The sequence below is a fragment of the Salvelinus alpinus genome, chromosome 1 (assembly GCF_045679555.1).
Source record: "Salvelinus alpinus chromosome 1, SLU_Salpinus.1, whole genome shotgun sequence".
Taxonomy (NCBI): domain Eukaryota; kingdom Metazoa; phylum Chordata; class Actinopteri; order Salmoniformes; family Salmonidae; genus Salvelinus; species Salvelinus alpinus.
In genome coordinates this window covers 89,085,117-89,093,369 of record NC_092086.1, presented here as the reverse complement: position 1 = coordinate 89,093,369, position 8,253 = coordinate 89,085,117, and the positions used below count along the sequence as shown (strand labels likewise).

The window sequence follows — 8,253 nt, the reverse complement described above, 5'->3', positions numbered from 1 at the left end:
GACTGTGTGATCACGCTCTCCGCAGCCAATGTGAGTCAACATTCAACATTCAGGTCAACATTCACAAGGCCGCAGGGCCAGACGGATTACCAGGACGTGTACTGCGAGCATTAGCTGACCAACTGGCAAGTGTCTTCACTGACATTTTCAACATCTCCCTGTTCAAGTCTGTAATACCAACATGTTTTGCTCATCAATACGCTAAGGACCTAAGGACTTCCTGACGGGCCGCCCCCAGGTGGTAAGTGTAGGTAACAACACATCCGCCATGCTGATCCTCAACACAGGGGCCCCTCAGGGTTGCGTGCTCAGTCCCCTCCTGTACACCCTGTTCACGAATGACTGCACGGCCAGGCATGACTCCAATACCATCATTAAGTATGCCAATGACACAACAGTGGTAGGCCTGATCACCGACAACAATGAGACAGCCTATAGGGAGGAGGTCAGAGACCTGGCCTTGTGGTGCCAGGACAACAATCTCTCCCTCAACGTGATCAAGACAAAGGAGGTGATTGTGGACTACAGGAAAAAGAGGACCGAGTACCCCTCCATTCTCGTTGACGGGGCTGCAGTGGAGCAGGTTGAGACCTTCAAGTTCCTTGGTTTCCACATCACTAACAAACTAACATGGTCCAAGTACACCAAGACAGTCGTGAAGAGGGCACGACAAAAACCTATTCCCCCTCAGGGGACTGAAAATATTTGTCATGGGTCCTCTGATCCTCAAAAGGTTCTACAGCTGCACCATCGAGAGCATCCTGACTGGTTGCATCACTGCCTGGTATGACAGCTGCTCGGCCTCCGACCACAAGGCACTACAGAGGGTAGTGCGAACGGCCCAGTACATCACTGGAGTCAAGCTTCCTGCCATTAAGGATTTAAATAACAGGCAGTCTCAGAGGAAGGCCCTAAAAATTGTCTCCAGCCACCCTAGTCATAGACTGTTCTCTCTGCTACCGCACGGCAAGCGGTACCAGAGTGCCAAGTCTATGTCCAAGAGGCTTCTAAACAGCTTCTACCCTGAAGCCATAAGACTCCTGAACATCTAATCAAATAGCTACCCAGACTATTTGCATTGCCCTCTTTTACACCGCCCTCTTTTACACCGCTGTTACTCTCTGTTGTTTTTATGTATGCATTGTCACTTTAATAACTCTACCTACATGTACATAATACCTCAACTAACCCGGTGCCCCCGCACATTGACTGTACTGGTACCCCCCTGTATATAGTCTCGCTATTGTTATTATTTTACTGCTGCTCTTTAATTACTTGTTACTTTTATTTATTTTTCTTATCTGTATTTTTTAACCACATTGTTGGTTAGTGGCTCGTAAGTAAGCATTTCACTGTAAGGTCTACACATGTTGTATTCGGCACATGTAAGTAATACAATTTGATTTGATTTGATAAGGGTAGAAATGTTGAATCCAATCTTTTCAAAAACTTCTGCAGGCTGTTGAACATTCACAAATCTCGAACCTCTGCGTATCAGTCAGATGGGTTGGTCGAGTGCTTTAATCACACCCTTTTTTATGCTGTACCTTTTTGTAGATCAGAATCAGTTGAACTGGGACATTCATCTACCGTATGTCATGATGGCCTATCGCAGTAGTGTTCATCCAGGTACCGGTTTTACCCTATACAAAGTTCTGTTTGGTCAGGACAAAAAAAATGAATTTAGTAGGTCGCATAGCATTTCAGGCATGCTGTCTTATGAAATTGTGTAGTTAATAAAGATCATTGTTGGTTATATCTGTGTTGAGTTTTGGTGTCCAAATCCTCTGATGCCGGACCAAACCGGTGAAACAAAGGTGGTCCAGTATTTGCCCCACATTACGTGGTCCAGCGAGATTTATTACAGTAGCGTTTTAAGAAACCTTGCTCTAACCTAGAAGTTGAAGCTGCTAGATTAGCAGGCTAAGGACAGATTTGTCTATTTGACATATCATATCAGTATTTCCTAATTTATCACAAAGCGCAAGCTGCAATAAAAAAAGTGCCACTCACCAGATGATGATCATTTGAAAACAAAGTTTGAAAGTTAATCTACAAAAGGGGCCATGCTAACAAATTAGCAACAACATACTCCTTGATAACACCTGCTGCTGCTTCAGCCGCTGTCACCATTGACACACCACAACAGAAGCGAGCTAGATCGTGGGAAAAATAGTGCTCGCTATTGTGCTCTCAGTAGCGACCTGTCTCAGGCCTTTGAGAAGGAATACATGTTCATTGTTTCTTTAAAGATTAAGTAAAGCCTTCTGTATGCTGCCTGGCGCCAGCCAAACCAGATGATTATATTGAACTCAAGAAATCTGTCATTCATTTTTACGTTTTTGCCGAGATCTTAGTCACGCAATTTTACATCTAGCTAAGATGTTTGCTGCAATATTTCCCAAGTGAAACAATGTGCATGGAAACAGTTAGTCTCTTGTTGAATGACAACAAACACTTCATTGAATAATCCCTACTGTTGACCAATCACCGACGAATAGGGGGTGTAGACTTCGGTATCAAATCAAATCAAATTTTATTGGTCACATGCAGATGTTAATGCGATTGTAGCTAAATGCTTGAGCTTCTAGTTCCCACCGTGCAGTAATATCCAACAAGTAATCTAACAATTTCACAACAACTACCACAAGTGTAAAGGAATGAATAAGAATATGTACATATAAATATATGGATGAGCGATTGCCGTGCAGCATAGGCAAGATGCAGCAGATGGAATAGAGTACAGTATATACATATGAGATGAGTAATGTAGGGTATGTAAACATGATATAAAGTGGCATTGTTTAAAGTGACTAGTGATACATTTATTACATCCCATTTTACATTTGTGGCTGGAGATTTGAGTCAGTATGTTGGCAGCAGCCACTCAATTTTAGTGATGGCTGTTTAACAGTCTGATGCCCTTGAGATAGAAGCTGTTTTTCAGTCTCTCGGTCCCAGCTTTGATGCACCTGTACTGACCTCGCCTTCTGGATGGAAGCAGGGTGAACAGGCAGTGGCTCGGGTGGTTGTTGTCCTTGATGATCTTTTTGGCCTTCCTGTGACATCGGATGCTGTAGGTGTCCTGGAGGGCAGGTAGTTTGCCCCCGATGATGCGTTATGCAGACCTCACTACCCTCTAGAGAGCCTTACGGTTGTGGGCAGATCAGTTGTGGTACCAGGCGGTGATACAGCCCCACAGGATGCTCTCGATTGTGCATCTGTAAAAGTTTGTGAGTGTTTTCGGTGACAAGCCAAATCTCTTCAGCCTACTGAGGTTGAAGAGGCACTGTTGCGCCTTCTTCACCATGCTGTCTGTGTGGGTGGACCATTTCAGTTTGTCCGTGATGTGTACGCCGAGGAACTTAACACTTTCCATCTTCTCCACTACTGTCCTGTCGATGTGGATAGGGGGGTGCTCCCTCTGCTGTTTCCTGATGTCCACGATCATCTCCTTTGTTTTGTTGATGTTGAGAGTGAGGTTATTTTCCTGACACCACACTCCGAGGGCTCTCACCTCCCTGTACACCAGGGGTGTCAAACTCATTTTCACCGAGGGCCACATCAGCATAATGGCTGTTCTCAAAGGGCCAGATGTAACTTATAAATGTAATCGAATGTAATGTAAAATAAATGTAACTCCTCCTTAATGTTAAATAACTCATTATTTATTATAACTTATTCAAGTGACAATTACAGTTGCATAGAAAATATATGTTTGCTTGTAGCTCTAACATAAATCCTTTTAAATTTTGTCAGCTTATGAAAACCCACATAACTCCATTAATGAAGGATCAAACTGTCCAAGTGAATAAAGAAAAATAACATAAAACTGAGCTGCAAAGAATTTTACAAAAAAAGGCTGCACACAGCCTTGCACCCAACTGATGGTTTGATGACAACAATTTGTCTGCATACACACATAAACCTGCAAACATTAAATAATTACTACAGCAGCTACACATAAATAATATGTAATCAAAAAAAAATACCAAAATAAAGGTTGACTCAGTTCACAACTATATTGGTCAAGTTTTTCGGTTAGTCTTTGATGAGGAGATGCTGCCTGTCCTTGAACACACCAAGTGGATTCTCTCTCTACTATCGATTGATCATGTTCTGAAAATGATAAACACAAAACAAAATGCAAGCACAATCATTAAATTGCACACAGTTTAACTGTTCTTCTCCTTGGTTGAATTACATTTTATTATATTTTAATTAAGTTTAAAAAAAAATGCTTGCCTGTGTGTTTTCTGACCAGATGTCTGACACCGTTTTCCCGTTACCAGTGTGTCAATGTCTGGTTTTAGGTCCTGTGCTGAGGCAATGCGTAGAACAGCATGGAGGTTGTCATCCGTGACGCGTGATCTGTGCTTGTTTTTGTTCAGATTCATTATGGAAAAAAACTGTTCGCACAGATAGGTGCTCCCAAACATGGACAGAACACGGGCAGCATGAAGTCGAAGCTGTGGCATCAAACCAGGAGGCAGCAGACGGTAAAAGTCCTGGATTGTAGCATCCTGAAACTTTGCTCTCAGGCCACTGTCGCTTTGAAGCTCAATTAGCTCCATCTGAAGGTGTTGGGGTGCAGTGCAGACATCGGTGGTGAAAGGATTGGCAAAGATGTCAAAGCCAGACTGTTGTGCTCTGAAGTCAGAGAAGCGCCGATCAAACTCAGTCTTTAACCAGCTCAGTTTGGTAGCCAACTGAGCACATGAAAAAGTCTCGGGAAATGAGGCTGACATGCTCTGACAAACAGGAAAGTGAACAAGATTGTCCTGTTTCACTTGCCACATCCATAAGTCCAATTTACGCTGGAAAGCCGTGATCGTGTCGGACATCTGCGTGATGACTTGTTTGCGTCCCTGCAGCTTCTGATTCAGCTGACGAGATGGTCGGTTATGTCACACAACACAGCAAAGTCACACATCCACTTTGGATCTGATAGTTCAGACATGAGTTTTCCTTTACTCTGCATAAAAAGAGCAATGTCTTTCCTGAGCTCGAAAAATCGCTTGAGGACTTTGCTCCTACTCAGCCACCGCACTTCTGTATGGTACAGCACATCCCCGTGTTCCGAGCCCATCTCCAGCAAAAACTGCTGGAACTGACGGTGATTCAGGCCACGAGCCCGAATGAAGTTCACTGTTTTCATGACTGTGGTCACAATGTCCTCCATCCCCAGCACCTTCCCACACAAAGTTTCTTGATGGATAATGAATGATACGTTATCAAAGGCGTGTGACAGTTCATTTTTTGCATTTTCCCCTTCATTAGTCCAACCAAGCCCACTTTTCCTCCACACATTGCCGGTGCACCGTCTGTAGTTAATCCTACCAAGTTTTCCCACTGCAATGCATTTTTACTTACGGACTTCTCTACCGCATCAAAAATGTTCTGTCCCGTCGTGGTCCCATGCATTGCAGCCACATCCAACAGCTCCTCAGTGATAGAGAGGTCCGACTTTACGCCTCTAATAAAAATTGATAACTGCGCTGTGTCCGTGTTATCTGTGCTTTCATCAACAGCTAATGAAAAAGCTGTGTAGCTGCGTGTCTCCTCGGCCAGCTGTGTTGTAAGATTTTCTGCTAGTTCCTTCACTCGGTCGGCGATGGTGTTTCTTGATAAACTGACATTTTTAAAAGTCTGTAACTGGTCGGGACACACCTGCTCACAGACCTTCAGCATGCACTGCTTCAAAAACGCTCCCTCTGAAAAAGACTTGGAAGCGTGGGCGATTTCTTCAGCCACAATGAAGCTAGCTTTCACCGCGGCCTCGTTTTTGGCTGTGGATTTCATGAACAAACTCTGCTGCGACCGCAGTTTGCCTTTTAATTCTTGGGCAATTTGTTGCTTTTCTTGAAGGCTAGCTTTAGCGTACTTAGCTCCGTGTTTGGTGTCAAAATGTCGACGCAGATTGTACTCTTTGACAACCGACACCGCCTCGTAACACAAAAGACATACCGGTCTTTCTCCTTGAAGCACAAACAAGTATTCGCCTTCCCATCTTTCTTGAAACAGTCTTCCGTCTGCATCAACTTTTCTCTTTCTGGACATTTTGGGATCATTATTTATATCTCAATTCCACTCGTTGGCATGGACACTGCCGTGGCTAGCGTAGTCGAAAGGCATTGTGGGAATGTAGTTTTTGGTCAAAGCATGCTCTTAATTTATTTTTTGGTATTTATTTTTAGACACTCAAAACTTTTAAGCTCTCGCGGGCCACATAAAATGACCTGGCGGGCCACATCTGGCCCGCCAGATGTGGGCCTTGAGTTTGACACATGTGCTGTAGACCGTCTCGTCGTTTTTGGTAATCAAGCCTACCACTGTAATGTCGTCTGCAAATTTGATGATTGAGTTGGAGGTGTGCATGGCCACGCAGTCATAGGTGAACAGGGAGTACAGGAGAGGGCTTAGAACGTACCCTTGTGGGGCCCCAGTGTTGAGGATCAGTGGGGTGGAGATGTTGTTTTCTACCCTCACCACCTGGGGGCGGCCCGTCAGAAAGTTCAGGACCCAGTTGCACAGGGCGGGGTCGAGACCCAGGGTCTCGAGCTTAATAACGAGTTTGGAGGGTACTATGGTGTTAAATGCTGAGCTGTAATCGATGAACAGCATTCTTATATAGGTATTCCTCGTCCAGATGGGTTAGGGCAGTGTGCAGAGTGATTGCGATTGCGTTGTCTATGGACCTATTGGGGCGGTAAGAAATTTGGAGTGGGTCTAGGGTGTCAGGTAGGGTGGAGGTGATATGATCCTTGACTAGTCTCTCAAAGCACTTCATGATGATGGAAGTGAGTGCTACGGGGAGATAGTCGTTTAGTTCAGTTACCTTCGCTTTCTTGGGAACAGGAACAATGGTGGCCCTCTTGAAGCATATGGGAACAGCAGACTAGGATAGGGATTGATTGAATATGTCCGTAAACACACCAGCCAGCTGGTCTGCGCATGCTCTGAGGACGCGGCTAGGAATGCCATCTGGGCCGGCAGCCTTGCGGGGGTTAACACGTTTAAATGTTTTACTCACGTTGGCTGCGGTGAAGGAGAGCCCACAGGTTTTGGTAGCTGGCCATGTCAGTGGCACTGTATTAGTTTGAAGTTGTTTAGTTTGTCTGGGAGCAAGACGTCGGTGTCCGCGATGGGGCTGGTTATTTTTTTGTAATCCATGATTGACTGTAGACCCTGACACATATGTCTCGTGTCTGAGCCGTTGAATTGTGACTCTACTTTGTTTCTATACTGACGCTTAGCTTGTTTGATTGCCTTTCGGAGGGAATAACTACACTGTTTGTATTCAGTCATGTTTCCGTTCGCCTTGCAATGATTAAAAGCAATGGTTTGCGCTTTCAGTTTTGCGCGAATGCTGCCATCAATCCACAGTTTCTGGTTGGAGAAGGTTTTAATAGTCACTCTGGGTACAACATCACCGATGTACTTGCTAATAAACTTGCTCACTGAATCAGCGTATAATCAATGTTATTGTCTGAGGCTATCCGGAACATATTCCAGTCCACATGATCGAAGCATTCTTGAAGCATGAAATCAGATTGGTCGGACCAGCGTTGAACAGACCTGAGCAAGGGCGTTTCCTGTTTAAGTTTCTGTCTATAGGCTGAGAGCAACAAAATGGAGTCGTGGTCAGATTTGTCGAAAGGAGGGCGAGGGAGGGCTTTGTATGCGTCGCGGAAGTTAGAGTAGCAATGATTCAGAATGCTTCCAGCCCGGGTTGCGCATTTGATATGCTGATATAATATAGGGAGCCTTGTTTTCAGATTAGCTTTGTTAAAATCCCGAGCTACAATAAATGCAGCCTCAGGTTATGTGTTTTCCAGTTTACATAGAGTCCAATGAAGTTCTTTCAGGGCCGTCGAGGTTTCTCCTTGGGGGGGGATATACATGGCTTTGATTATAATCAAAGACAATTCTCTTGGTAGACAATGCGGTCGACGTTTAATTGTAAGGAATTCTAGGTCAGGTGAACAAAAGGACTTGAGTTCCTGTATGATGTTATGATCACACCACGACTCGTTAATCATAAGGCATACACCCCGCTCTTCTTCTTACCAGAGAGATGTTTGTTTCTGTCGGCGCGATGAGTGAAGAAACCGGGTGGCTATACCCGACTCAGGTAAGGTATCCCGAGTGAGCCATGTTTCCGTGAAACAGAGAATGTTACAATCTTTGATGTCTCTCTGGAAGGCAACCATTGCTCGAATTTCGTCTACCTTTTTGTCAAGAGACTGGACA

At 44.5% G+C, this 8,253-nt stretch overlaps 1 pseudogene; it reads right to left on the bottom strand.

The window, feature by feature from the left end:
* Nucleotides 1–3,595: 3,595 nt before the first annotated feature.
* LOC139533210 (general transcription factor II-I repeat domain-containing protein 2B-like) lies at nt 3,596–6,155 on the bottom strand (annotated as a pseudogene).
* Nucleotides 6,156–8,253: the final 2,098 nt, after the last annotated feature.